Source organism: Centroberyx gerrardi, chromosome 17, assembly GCF_048128805.1.
Source record: "Centroberyx gerrardi isolate f3 chromosome 17, fCenGer3.hap1.cur.20231027, whole genome shotgun sequence".
In the NCBI taxonomy this organism is placed as follows: Eukaryota; Metazoa; Chordata; class Actinopteri; order Beryciformes; family Berycidae; genus Centroberyx; species Centroberyx gerrardi.
In genome coordinates this window covers 4,855,814-4,869,564 of record NC_136013.1, presented here as the reverse complement: position 1 = coordinate 4,869,564, position 13,751 = coordinate 4,855,814, and the positions used below count along the sequence as shown (strand labels likewise).

Genomic DNA, 13,751 nt, shown 5'->3' with positions numbered 1-13,751 from the left:
GTACACACACTGGCTTTCTGTTATTTTCTTTTTCTTTTTTTATCGCTGAGGAGGAAGTCACTGAGGGGGAACAAGTGATATCAGATGCACATTTTACGGTATATCTGTTTTATTATACTCTTGATGTTTCAAAGAATTTCAAAGACTATGGAAAATTGGAAAGATGAATGGTCCTATATGGGTAGGAACTGGTCGGCCAAAACCACTGCAAAAAGGGGCAAAGATGTTGATATTCAGATGTTGATAGTGATATTTAGATAACGATATTCTATTTGTGCTTGCATGTGCCTTTTTTTTAAATGTGGTATTTTATTGTCTTGCCAAAACTACTGTCAAAATTTTATGTAGTCATTATCCCCTTTTTTTATGGTCTGCTTTAGTTTGGAAGCAGCAGTGAGTGCATCATAAGGGAAAGAGAGTAGAGACAGGACAATTAGTGCAATCAAACTGTCACTGTAGCACATTAGCTGCATAGCAGAAACTGGACATTGTTGCTTTATTGTCCATGGCTCATATCGGAATAGAGCATGAAAGTGCTCACAGCTCCATGGTACATTTGTTATCGCAGCACAGGAACACCGGTACACAAAACCATGGAGAAATAAAGCTTTCTCCTCCTAATCACAGACAATAGAGTGTATTTCATTAAGCCAGATAATGGTGTGTGCATTTCATTACCATAGATAACTAGGAATATTTAGATGAGGGATGAGGTGCTCATAAAGCGCCAGTTGGTAGCCATGGCAACCTGGATCTTGGCAAACAAAAGAGTCGGGGAGAATGTTTGCAAGGGGATAGAAAGGAAAGGGGAAACAGAGAGAGAGAGAGGGAAGGAGGGAGGGGAGGAAGAGAGGAGAGGAGGGAGGGAGGGAGGCTGAGTGGCACCGCAGAGCCAAACAGCGTCCCGGGCCAAAGGAACCAGGGTGAACACTTGTATGTTTTCGTTTTTTTTTTTCCACATCCAAAGCAGACCCAGGTGACCGCCGTGTTCATTTTCCTCCTTTGTTCTCCAAGTTAAATTTGCTTCTCTCCATAGGATACCCAGGATAATCACATGCTAATGTAGCCGCGGGCCAAATAATAAACTTAATCACCCAAATGTGGAAATCAATGTGCGGTAGGGAAACCTATCCATCCGTCTTGTTCCGCTCTTATGAATATTACAACCCCCACGTGCCTCGCTCGCTCTGCCACTCAAAGCTGACTTTATGTTGTGTGAATTTCAAATGAAGATGCTTTTGACAATAAGAGTGGCCTCGCAGCCCAGATCAGCCCAAACAGTGACCTTGGCCTTGGGAGACGGTTCTCAATTCGTCCCGTTTCAGAGCCGTCACTCTGAGGACAAAGACCAGGACTGTTTATATTACTGTGAATGACACTATGGCAGTGGAAATCCATTTTGGAAATTGTAAATAGGCGAAAAAAGACGGGAGACAGGACTTTGAAAAAGCAGATTCTGCCAAATATAAAAAACAAGTCTCTTACTTTTTTTTGCCTGTTTACAATTATTGGTAAATGTACTGTTGTCTTTGTTCCATTGGCATACGTTTCCTCCGACCGGATTTGGGTGTTACACTTGTTCAAACTGAAAGAAGAAGACATTTAATAAACATAAAGAAAGTGATTCACTTAACCACAATTCAGCAGCATGATGTTTTTTTTTTATATATTGTCAGAATCTGCTTTGTTTGCATTTGTTTATGTGCTAGAAGTGTGATTTTCTGACTATTCCTCCATACAATGGCAGTGAATGGAGAGAGAAAAAAACACAATTCTCCAATCTCCTCTACCGGAGCAACAGATAACAGAGAACCACAGATTTGGGGGTTTTTATCATGGAGGAAGAAGCACAACTCAAGATGCTAGCAAAGTTCAACATCACTTTAAACTGTGCTGCAGAAGTCTGTCACTATTACTGTGGAAGCATCATTTACTACTGGAAAATTAAGGGCTGGAATGAATAACCACTCAGTACATCTGATATGGCATTTGTAAAATATAATACTGACTACAACGGCTCCCATTTTTTGTTATAACTGGAATTACAAGCCAATGCCAAGTCACAATTACTGTAATTTAAATACCTAATTTGCCCTATTTTGTTTATGCCCCTAACAAATACTTTTTCCAAAGATGACAAGAAGAAAAAATAACAATAACAGAGTACATCAACGCCCTTTAAAAATAGATATTACTTTCTTCTTTTTTTTTTAGCATTATAAGCCTTTGTTTGGAGATCCTCCTGTTTTCCCTGATAGCGTGCAGGTTCTGTTTCTCTTCCTGAAGAAAAACACAACAACAGATGATGCAGAAAACAGAAAATAACTGCAAATGACCTGCAAATGGAGTTCAGCCATTAGGTGAAAGCAGATAGCACTCCATATGGACAGCTGTTCCTGTTACCCTGCTACTCCACTACACCAGGAATGTAGCACTGCTGTTAGATACATACCTTGCATCTAAAAAAAAAAAAATCCAACTTTTTTTTTTAACCTTTATTTATCCAGGGAGTCGTTTTTCTGCAACCACAGTCTTCTACTGTTGGCTACTGAGAAGCTCCAGGAGTTTTTAGAGCTTTTTTTCATGGGCAGGTTGACCCATTTTGCAGGAATTGCTAAAATCTGTCTAATATTCCCATTCGCAACTACATATATACTTGTTTTTGAATGGATTTTATTAATAACATTAATGAAAAACATTAAAGTTGGAATAAGGGTTAGACTGATATATCGACTTGCCGATATATTGGGCCGATATTGGCCTTTTATTAAATATCGGATATCGTCAATGTCGTCCGCTTCTGATATGATGGAGGTTCCTCCCTCACCGCATTCAGGGAAAAACTGGATACTTTAATTTCTTGTATGAAAATAGGAAAATTTAAGGAACTTGAATAACGGCACAATTTATTGCAGCTTCAACACAAAAATATTCCAAAAGCCATGGGTTGAATGGTTGAATCCTATGAAGTGCACTATGTAGCTGAGAAACCTGAGTGCACCATTTGCCTGGGATAAGATTTTTTTTTTTTTTTTTTTTTTTTTACCAAAACAGATCAGATCCTCTCATTTGTTGTTGTCTAAACATGACAAACCCACATGGAACCTGATTTTTCTGGTTTGGACGGCGATGAAAGGATCTGACGCGCCCCGCACAGGTGAAAAAAAACACACACACACACGTTTCTTGTTCAGGGTGAACCCAGCCTGTGACAGTCAGGAATGATAATGCGGACTCCCCTGACGGTGCGTGTGGAACCAGACTCCTGTCTTGGCCCACAGTAATAAGATCAGGCTGCTCGGGCCTGACAGGCTGAGCCTCTCTCAGGGTGGCCCATCTGGCCAGCGCCCAGGCCGCGGCGCCAGCCACCGGCTCCGCGGCGCGAGGACCCATCTGTGGTCCTGTGTGGTATCGACCGTTCCACCGCCAGGCCTGTCCCGGTCCGCACATGGGTCCACCGGTCTGTGTGTGTTCTGCAGATGGGACAGGGGGTCAAACAGCACCAGCAAATCACTCTCTGTGATTGTTTTGACCCGCCGGGAGTACCAGATGGGTGGGGTTTACCGCATCAAGATGCTTCAGGAAAGTTGTCAATTGCAGCAAAGTGTGCAAAATTGACTTTCAAATTCATTCTTGTGATTTTCCTAAAGGAAAAATCCCCTCTAAAACACATTGCATTTCGCCTGTTTTGTTGTTTGGTGTCTATTTTTCTTATTCCCACAGATAGCTGGCCAAATGCAGACATCATGTCAAGTTGAGATATTTCCAGCACAGCTACAAAGGAGTTTTAGCAGATCAGCAAAATGTTTCAGCGATCTAAAACATCAGCGGTAAACGTCAGGTTTTGGTGTCAGTCCCTCAGAATCAAAGAGCGAGGGCTTCTTTCTAGACTCACCGTTTTGCACTAAAGTTCAACAATCCTACAGGGAGAAATCCATTGTAGAAGAGGCAGAGAGACCAATTTCTCCACCGACAGTAGCCTCAATAAATCAGAATGCAATGCAAATACAAGACATGTTGCATTTTGAATAAGGGGAGCGGGTCATTCTGAGAAACGTAAGAAATCACTAACAAGGCAGGCTGAGGGAAAGTGGGTTCACCAAAAAAGTAGATTACAACATCACAAATTGATGAGATATAACAGTGTAAGAGTATCTAGGGGTGGACATTTGTTCTATTAGCATTATCATTACTACACCTGAAGGTAAATTCAGTAGTCAACCTCACCCCCAACCCCTCCTGAAGTCCTAAACCTCTGTATTGTCCTGTTTGAGAAACCCCACCCCTCTGACACCAAAGTAGACTAAAACAAACAGGCCAACAGTTTGATTTTGCCCAAACAGTCACAATATTGGATTTAGAGGAAGTAGATGTATTGTAGAATACATGAGACAATGGGATTGTCAACCAGCCATATAGTGTGAGTAGACAACTTGCTTAAATATGTTGAGTTGTCCCACAGTGTTTAGTTTCTATTTAATTCAGTTTCAGGGGGCTGACTGTGAGATGAGAGGAATGTGGAGTTGATAGCAGCTGCATAGCTGAAAGATCACAAGAGACAGCCAAGCATGAGCTAATGTGAGACGAGACGCTCACATCTGCTTCAGAGATCCAATGCTCTGTGGTAGAATTACATGGAGTTCACTGCACATTAGCAGTAGACCACAAACACTGACGTACACAATGAAGACAGGTACAGTTTAATAGAACGCAAACATGGTGAATATTATCCAAACAATGCATCAGAATCGATTTAATCTGAAAGTAAATTATGGGAATTGTCTTGGTGAAGCTGACACAATAGAGTTGCAGAGTAAGTACAGAGTAATACATATCACAGTTTAAGTTATACAAACATTTGTTGGAGGCAGAGCTGCTCTGGAGGCAGAAATTAATCTCATTGGTTGAGTTAAACCTCAATGGGCGGAGCCAATTATTATTTTTTTTGACTAACTTTAGACTGAAGCCCAGGGAAAAAGACAAGAGGTAAGAGAGGAGGAAGCTAATATTATAAGCCTAGTGCTCTGCTGCTAATTTAAAAAAAAAACCTAATCCATACTAAGTTATCTAGGTTAGCTAGTTAGCTAGCTGACCTTCCAAGTTCAAACTAGCCATACTAGCCTATAGCTAACTAGCTAAGCTAGTTAGCTAGCTGCTGACCTTCAACATCATGAATGCCATGGTCATGAATGAATGAAACAAAGAAGTTGTTACCATTTATATTTTTTATTTATATTTTGACCAGAGTTCCTTCTTTGTCATTCAAGTTTGTTACTTGCGCTCTGAAAAACTGTGGTTCTTTGGCTCCGCCCATTGAAGTTTAACTCAACCAATGAGATTATTTCTGCCTCCCAACAACATATTTGTATAACTAAAACTACAATCTGCAGAGCACAAACTGACATACTGCACTAGAACTACAGGCCTCACAAGGGGACAGTGCTAGATCTGCTGCGGACGGCAGAATACACTTCTTACTCTTCATGTACACATTCACTGCTTTATGGCATTGTGCATTCAAGCAGCATATATGTTACAACCCATTGAGCTCTATAGGACCGCTGCATACATTTTTAGCATGGGTGACCCTGGTGGCACCGGCAGTGTGAGTGTGATGCTCTACCATACTGTAGATGCACATGTCAGCATTGTTTTCTGTTTCTGCTGGGCTAAAGTACCACCAGTAGACTTCCAGACTCTTGCGGTCCGCTCGCCTGGCTGCACAGTTTAAAAGCTCAACATGGTGTGTGGGACAATGGCCGTCCTCGAAAGCATTGTGGTAATCGGGGCCAATGGAATTTTCCCTGCATCATTAAAAAGGGATTGGTCCGCTCGCTGCGTTCATGGGAAGTGCCGTTAGTTAACCCAACAAAGGTGCTCTCGCTGTGGACCCCCAGAGATGAAGGGCATCATGGGAGCTCAGCGAATCCACCTCTAATCCTCTCTGCCCCATTGTACCGATACACTCTAAGCCCTTTGACCACTTCCCGCTCTAATCTCCACAGATCTGGGTGAGTTAAACAAGTTTCTGATCCATGGGCCCACAACTTCCCTCCTCCTCCTCCTCCTCCTCCTCCTCCTCCTCCTCCTCCTTCTTCTTCTCTCCCCTCTTCGCTGCGGTGACAAGTTTGGCTATAGCAACTGGCCACACTAGTGAATTACAATTCCTTCGCACATGATAACAATCAGAAACTTAATTTATATAGCACTTTTTAAAAGGGTGTTAGTGTGCTTTGCAAGCAGTAACAATCACAAAATGCAAATGAAAGATGCCAGACATTAATTAAAAATGGTTTCATAAGAATAAAACAAACAGTGAGAATTAAATTGGTAGAACAAATTAAAGTCTATGTGTTAAAACGTGTTTTGAGAAGTAATTTAACAGAAAGAAAACTTAGAGAAGGGGAGAGGGAGCTCTTATACTGAGGGATTATCAGTCTGCAGAAAGCGTTCTCATGAAAAGTTTGTTTTGATACTAATCCCATAGAATGGTGAAACCTTAAACAACGATTTTGTGACTGAAATATTGAATGAAACAAGAGTTCGTTGTTTTGCATAACTCAAAGGCTTTTCGATTGGCAAGGGCTGAAAGATTTTCTAAAAGGTTTCTAACATGGACCTGGCCTAGATCAAGAGCTAAAAAAACATTTCAGCCTTAATATTCAAGTATGCACTCAGGTTTTTCAGAGTTTTCCCACTGGATGCAGATCTGGACATCGATCAACATTCCTTTCAGTCTTAATACTTGAAGGCTGTCAAGAGGATATTGTGTGTGTGTGTGTGTGTGTCAGAGGTGGAAAGTAACTACTTCACTTAAGTACAATTTTGAGGTACTGGCACTTTACTTGAGTATTTCCATTTTGTGAGACTTTATACTTTTACTCCACTACATTTCAGAGGGAATTCTGGTACTTTTTACTTTACTATATTTATCTGACAGCTGGAGTTACTAGTTACTTTGCAGAATAAGGTTTTACATGCAAAACATATGATAAGCTCATAAAATATGTTGCATTGTTAGAGTTTAAACTCCCCAACGGTATATGGAGCAGTTAGACCGACAACATTAAAATACTTCTTACAGGTTAATGCTTCAATAATTTAACACTCTGAAAGAGACTGTTCTTCAGAATTAGTACTTTTTGAACTGATTTTTGAATGCAGGACTTTTACTTTTACTGGAGTATTTTTCCATTATGGTATTGCTACTTTAACTTAAGTAAAGGATTTGATTACTTTTTCCACCACTGGTGTGTGTGTGCACATGAACGTGTGTGAATTCATGAATGCACGGCGAGGGAGGGTGGGGTTTTTCGGGTAAGTAATTCAGTAATTCAGCCGCATTCAGAGAGCCGGTGGTGGTGACGGAGCACTTGACAGGCCGAAAGACACCCCCTAATTTCAGGTTGACCTCGGCTTGTTTAGCATTCCCCATTGCTGCCGGTGACAGTGACACGTGTCTGGGGCTGGGTCGACTCTAGGAGCCGGGGTGTGTGTGTGTGTGTGGGGTGTGTGTGTGTGCAGATGGAGGGACCGTTAGGGATGCAGGCCTATACTCCCAAGAGAGGAGGCAGAGGTCAGGGATCAAACCCCCAACTGACTCCCCACCCAGCTCTGTGTCTGGGGAGGAGCCGAGATCCCGAATTAACCGCTGCTCCGGCCGGCTGCATTATGCAGTTTATGCAATTAATGCAGGGACAGGAATGGCAGGGGGCTGAAGGAGTGGTGGGTGGGTGTGTGTGTGTGTGTGTGTGTGTGTGTGTGTGTGGAGGGGAGGAGGGGAGGGGAGGGGGTGTTGTGTCCCTCTCGTGCCAGGCTGTTGTAGTTTTCACAATATAGAAGTGCAGCTGGCACGTGCTACAAACACACACACACACACCCACACACACACACACACCAGAGTCTAGAGAGGTCTTTTAATTAAGGGATTTGTTAATTTTCTATTCAACCTGACAATGATGAATGGGGCAGCGGTGTCTGCCCATCGCAGCCTTGGCTAAATCTGCGTAGGAGACCTCTGGGTGTGATCATCACACTCCGAAGCCGTATTTACACATGAAGGTTTTTAACCCTTCGGAAGCCAGATTTGCTGTTTTTTTCACTGCAGAGTATAGATGGGGAAACTGTGAGGTGCCAGTTCTGTAGCATGAGGAGAGCGGGAAGTAAACCCAGAGGAAAACACTGGTCACACATCGTATGAACAAGGGAAGATTTGTTGCCGCTATTGTCTGGCTGCTGTGGCTTTGACCTTTGAACTCTTTACTGTTGGCTGCATGTTCTGTTGTCCAGCTACGAGGTTAATCTTATGTTGCACTCATTTTAAGTGGCTATGGTTGAGAACGTCGGCTAAATGCCTAAAATGTAAATGAAGGGTTTCATTCCATATTGCAACATATCCACTTTGGAGAAAAATACTAACTGAAATTCTGCAGTATTTCACTATTTCAGGAACAGATTCTCTCTTCAAATACACAGCTATTTTGAAAGCAAAGGTGTTAAATGGACTTCAATGGACAACTTCAATAGCAATCCATACTGTGTATTACTTTCATTCAAGCATCATCATTCTGTAAGACAGCTGCCATTCTTCAAATGGTGGAAGAGGAAGAAACACTTCAAATGTAAAAGCAAACGTACTTCATATTCAATACCAATACTTTCTTTTCTTCTGCCAAACATGTATTGCTTTAAGAGCAATATAGGCGCTGCTGTCGCCGCAGAGCCACATGTCATATTGGCCCCCATGCAATTTATCTATTGTGATATGGCAGCCATTCATCTTTTAAATGCTCTCTCATGATTTCCTTTGTGCATGCAGAGCTGGAGGTGACCTTGAAAATGGACCATGTGGTGTATTCTGATGATAATTTATTCTCACATACAAGACACTCTCTCTCTCTGACATGATTTTCCTCATGCTTTGTGTTATCTAAGATCACCGGCAACTTTTATAGCTTCAACAAATAAAATACACCCCCGTCCTTTTCAAAGCCCCCGTTCCAGGATTTATTTGGTCATGCAAATTTTTGGGGGTATTTTCACATATTTTCTTGAAGATGTTGACTTTTTTCCTGTATTGTAAACTCAAAATACAGGTCTGATTTACTTCAATCTTTACATAGATTGTCCTTGTAAACAAACCTTTTACAGTCTCAAAATACGTGGACAACATGTCCTTAGATATCAAATTTATCTTTGTAATCTAAGGACATGTTGTATACGTATTTTGAGACTGAGACATCAAATTCATCTTTGTATAAAAAGTTGTGGTGATAAATTTGAGTGTGGAAAAAAATGTTTTGAATCCACTTAGTCAAAACATAAACAAAGCCAGAAATGGGGTGACAGTGTTTCAACAGAGGGAGCTGTACTACAATTACAGATTGAGACTTTCAGCAGATTCATTTCCCTATAACATAGAATTACATGATATATTTAATGACCTTTCTGAAGCAGGGAAATAGACATGTTTACATAGTCTGTGCTAGTCTGATATTGATCTATTATATGAATGAGAAACTCCAGAATAATCCAAAAATGGGATCTTAGCTCCAATATTCAAGTATGAGACACAGAAATGACTTTTCCCTTAACTTTGACTGTCCTTAATATTTCACCTGAGTGTGTGACAAAAATAGTAACATCATCATTGTTCCAGCAGTCAGGTCAGTTATCAACCTCTCTGTCTGTGAGCCTGCCTTACTGGGCCTTGACTGACACACACACACACGCACACACGCACAAGGCACACTCCGTTTTAATGCATATTAATGAAGTTAAACGGCTCGCTGTAGAGAGGAGACAATGGAGCAGAGGAGGCTGGTTCGGAGCACAAAGCCTGGACTCAGGGGAAGGAGAACAGGTGCAGGAGGACCGGCTCACCACAGGTTCATCAGTGCAGGAAGGGAGCTTTTAATGTGCTAATCCACCAGATCCTGATTTTGTTATTTTTATTATTTAGTCTCCATCTTTGTTGCTCAGCGCTCACTGCTGTGGTGTTCCTGCACTGCACTTCCCTGAGATCACCTGTCAATCAAACAGCGTGGGCGGAGCTTTGGTTTTCTGTTGGTGAAGTTTGTGTTTCTGTAGGTGGCGCTCTTCTCTTTGTCTGTTCAGCCATGGTGGCTATCGCTGCTCATGCTAACTACCCAGTTCTTCTTTTATTTATTACAAACAAATGTAAAACGCAGCACTTCCTCCAGAGGATTTTTCCCAGGAAAGACCTACCAGACACCGGCTGTTTAGAACAGCAAAAACCTTCATGAACTGGATATAGTTTGAATCAGAAATAGAGAGTAGCAAAACAGACATTTATTTATATGAAAATGTTGCACATTATTACTTTAACTCTCCAAGCTAGCTCCTTCTATTGGAAAATGACATTTAACAAAACACAACCTAAAAAAAATAATCATGATATGAGATGATATCAGGCAGGATTCATAATTCACTCCTAAACATCCACAACTCTTTCAGTGATAGAGTCATATTCTGGGAGGGAAAAAATCATTTTCCCAGCTCAATAAGTCCCTGCTCTGGCTCAGCAGCCTCCTCTGGGGCCAGAGAGATAATCAACTTGAACCAAACCACGCCCCCCTTTTTTATTCTAGGAGAATTTATCAGCGGCTCTCTGCTGAATGCTCTGCATACAAGACCGAGCAAGAGGAGAGAGCGGATCACCCGCAGACCCATGCTGAAAAACACACTATCCAAAACCAGATTTCACTTCTGTGGACGCTCAGCTCTCCAAGTCTGAAGGATGGATTTTTTAGACCACAGCTACTTGGACGCGCGGTCTCCGTATGATTACACCTTCAATTTTTGGAACGATTACCTCGGTCTGTCGACACTTGTCGCCAAAAATAAGATCCACAGCCCGTCCCTGAGCCCCAACTCTATAACAGAGTCTCTCAAAGCGACCCTGGGTTTGGACGATTCCCCGGAATGCTCCTGCGTAATTGGGCACGGCGGGGACAGCGACGGACACTTGGACTGCTGCTGCGCGCCGCCGAGCTCCCCGCCGATCTCCATCTACGATCTCAAGGAGCGCATCTCGCTTCTCAGGCCGTATGAGCATCTTTCTGGTGATTCACCGCTGGCAGACAGAGATTCACCCGCCTACAGGGGAAGCTTCGGTGGCCTCGACCTGCTCTCCATGGACAGAAGGCGCAAACAGACTCAGAGGGGCAAGCCGGAGCCGAAGGTGTGCGTCTTCTGTCGGAATAACGGGGCACCGGAGGAGGTTTACGGCTCTCACATCCTGAAGACCGCGGACGGCAGAGTCCTGTGCCCCATCCTCCGGGCTTACACCTGCCCGCTCTGCAGTGCCAACGGAGACAATGCGCACACCATCAAGTACTGCCCGCTTTCTAAAGACCAGCCGAGCCAAAGAGTGGCGAAGGGGGGCAGAGCCATTGGCAAAAGGCTGAAAATATTCTAAGCAAGGAAATGAATGAAGTTTTAGTTGATTTGAGATTGAGATTGAAATTACTATTGTGTTTGGCAGTAATTTCGCCCCAATTCATGCACACGACAAGTCTGGAAAGAGTCTTAAAAAGATTTTAAGAAAATAAGATTTTTATTGAGTTTAATTTTTTTATGTGTCACTGTTTCATTTGTAATGTTTTCGTCTATCTTGTAATTCTATGGGCACATAGTTTACACTTGGACGCATTGCGCGCAATAGGCTTCCCCTTAGCATCACTGAGGACTTGGTGATCATAAATGTTGCTCCATAACTTAACAAATGAACCAAAGCTACTGTATAGATCGACATGTGAATGACCACTTTCATACTGTAATCAGAAGTCGTTGCGTTTCAAAGCGCAGTGCCAGTAAAAGCAGCCCAGGTTGTGCATGTCAGCGGGCTGCTTTTGGTTCGTCAGATGCCAACGTAAATGAATATGCAGCGTTCCTAATATGAAGTGAATGTTAGTCCCACAGTTCATTGGCTTATGGATGTAAGAAGTGTCATAGGCCGTGCAAGATGCAAGATATACTTCTTTATATCGAGCACATTTTTTTCTGAGATAAATGTTTTCTACCAAAGGAGTACATTTTTGTAATGAAACTTAGCCTAAAAAGTAATTTCTGTATTGTTTATATGTTGGATGTCTTCTATTCTTTATGTGCTTTCTTCTCGATAGTAGCCTATTTTACAGAATTTTACAGATTTCGCCTGAATGTAAAAGAAAAGATGGTAGATCTGAGATACAGTTGACCTGCACTGTTGTTAAAGTAGGTCCAGGCTACTTGCAGAGAATGATCTGATCTCTTATCATTTGTATTCACCGTCATGAATTCAGTAACACAGTTGCCTACAGACTAACTTGGTTTTCGACGCTCATATTTCACGTGGAAATGTGTATATTTGCAATTTCTGTAAATGTAATAAAGGGGTGAATAATTTTAGCTATGAAAAGCCTGACATTCCAAAGTCTTTATCCGTCAATAGAAATGTTTTATGTACTTATTTTTACCTTATGTATCATTGGGAAATATATTCACTGTATATGGCCTCTGAATAAACATGTTATTTGCATTTGCTTTGACTATGGGACTACACCAGATTTTTCATACTAACTTAGTTGAAATGCATACATGAAAACATAACTGAAAAGCATTTCCCCTAAACTGTTTCATCTGAAAACGTCTGCAATATTTACAGTCCTGCGATGCGACAGCGCCACCTCGTGCTCAAAACTCTCCATGACAATGTCTCTTGAGAGAATCTATTTAAAGCTTTCTATTGTCTTTATCTTATTCCTGTGGGTATGCTGTCACAAATAAGACATTTCAGCGCTGGGTTACAGAAAAAACATAGTATCCAATTTAATGCAGTGTACAAAAAATTTAAACTGAGCTTACTGCAATTCATTTTGCACACTTACTTGCTAATATTTCACCCTGAACAGACTGATAATTAAGTGTTGAGGAACCAAAGAGACAAGGGGTAGGCTATTTCATAGTAAATAGTTTTATGGTTTGGTTTAAAAAGGCACCAAATGGATGGGTTTTTACCACATAAGACTATACAGTGAGTAGAATAAAAGGCAGGGAATCATAGGAAAGTCTTTGAAAGTCAGTTTTAGAGACTTCTCTGTGATTGGAAACATACCGGACACTACCTGAACTGTTCCAGTGTGTTAAACCCCACCTGTCTGGTTACTGACAGCAGGACTGAAAACATTTTGCTCTAAATGCCTCGGGACCCCGGACAACCAAGGGCCCCAAAGCCCCAGCATGTTTGCATGTAGATACATTTGTAGTTTAACAGTAAATTTGCATTCTCAAACAAATTTGCATTAGCAATTTCTATCTCAGTTATCTTCAATAGTTACGCATTGAGTAACATTTAGTATAATTTGCTTAAAGGTTAGGTGATCTTTGACCCTTTAACCCTATTGGTAACCAGTAGGAATTGCAACAACATTGATACAACTTGTCTCCTCCTACACAAGTCTCTGGCCTGTAATTGACACAAACAATAAAGACAATAAAGTCATATTTTCTAAAGATTATATTTTTGGCATTTTCACCTTTATTAGACAGGTCAAAGTGGAGAGAGGACAGCAAAGACTGGGTTGTAGAGGAGAGGTGGTGGACATGTGATAAAGGTCCTGGGCCGGATCTGAACCCAGGATGTTGCGTTTACATGGTCAAGACAATTCAAGTTATATATATCACAAGCATGTCTCAAAGGGCTTGACATGGTACGTGCCTTAGCCCACTGAGCCACCAGGACGCCCCAG

General features: G+C 41.7%; 1 pseudogene; it reads left to right on the top strand.

Annotated features, from left to right (window-relative positions):
- Window positions 1-10,663: 10,663 nt before the first annotated feature.
- LOC139919738 (nanos homolog 1 pseudogene) lies at window positions 10,664-12,516 on the top strand (annotated as a pseudogene).
- The last annotated feature ends 1,235 nt before the right edge of the window (window positions 12,517-13,751 follow it).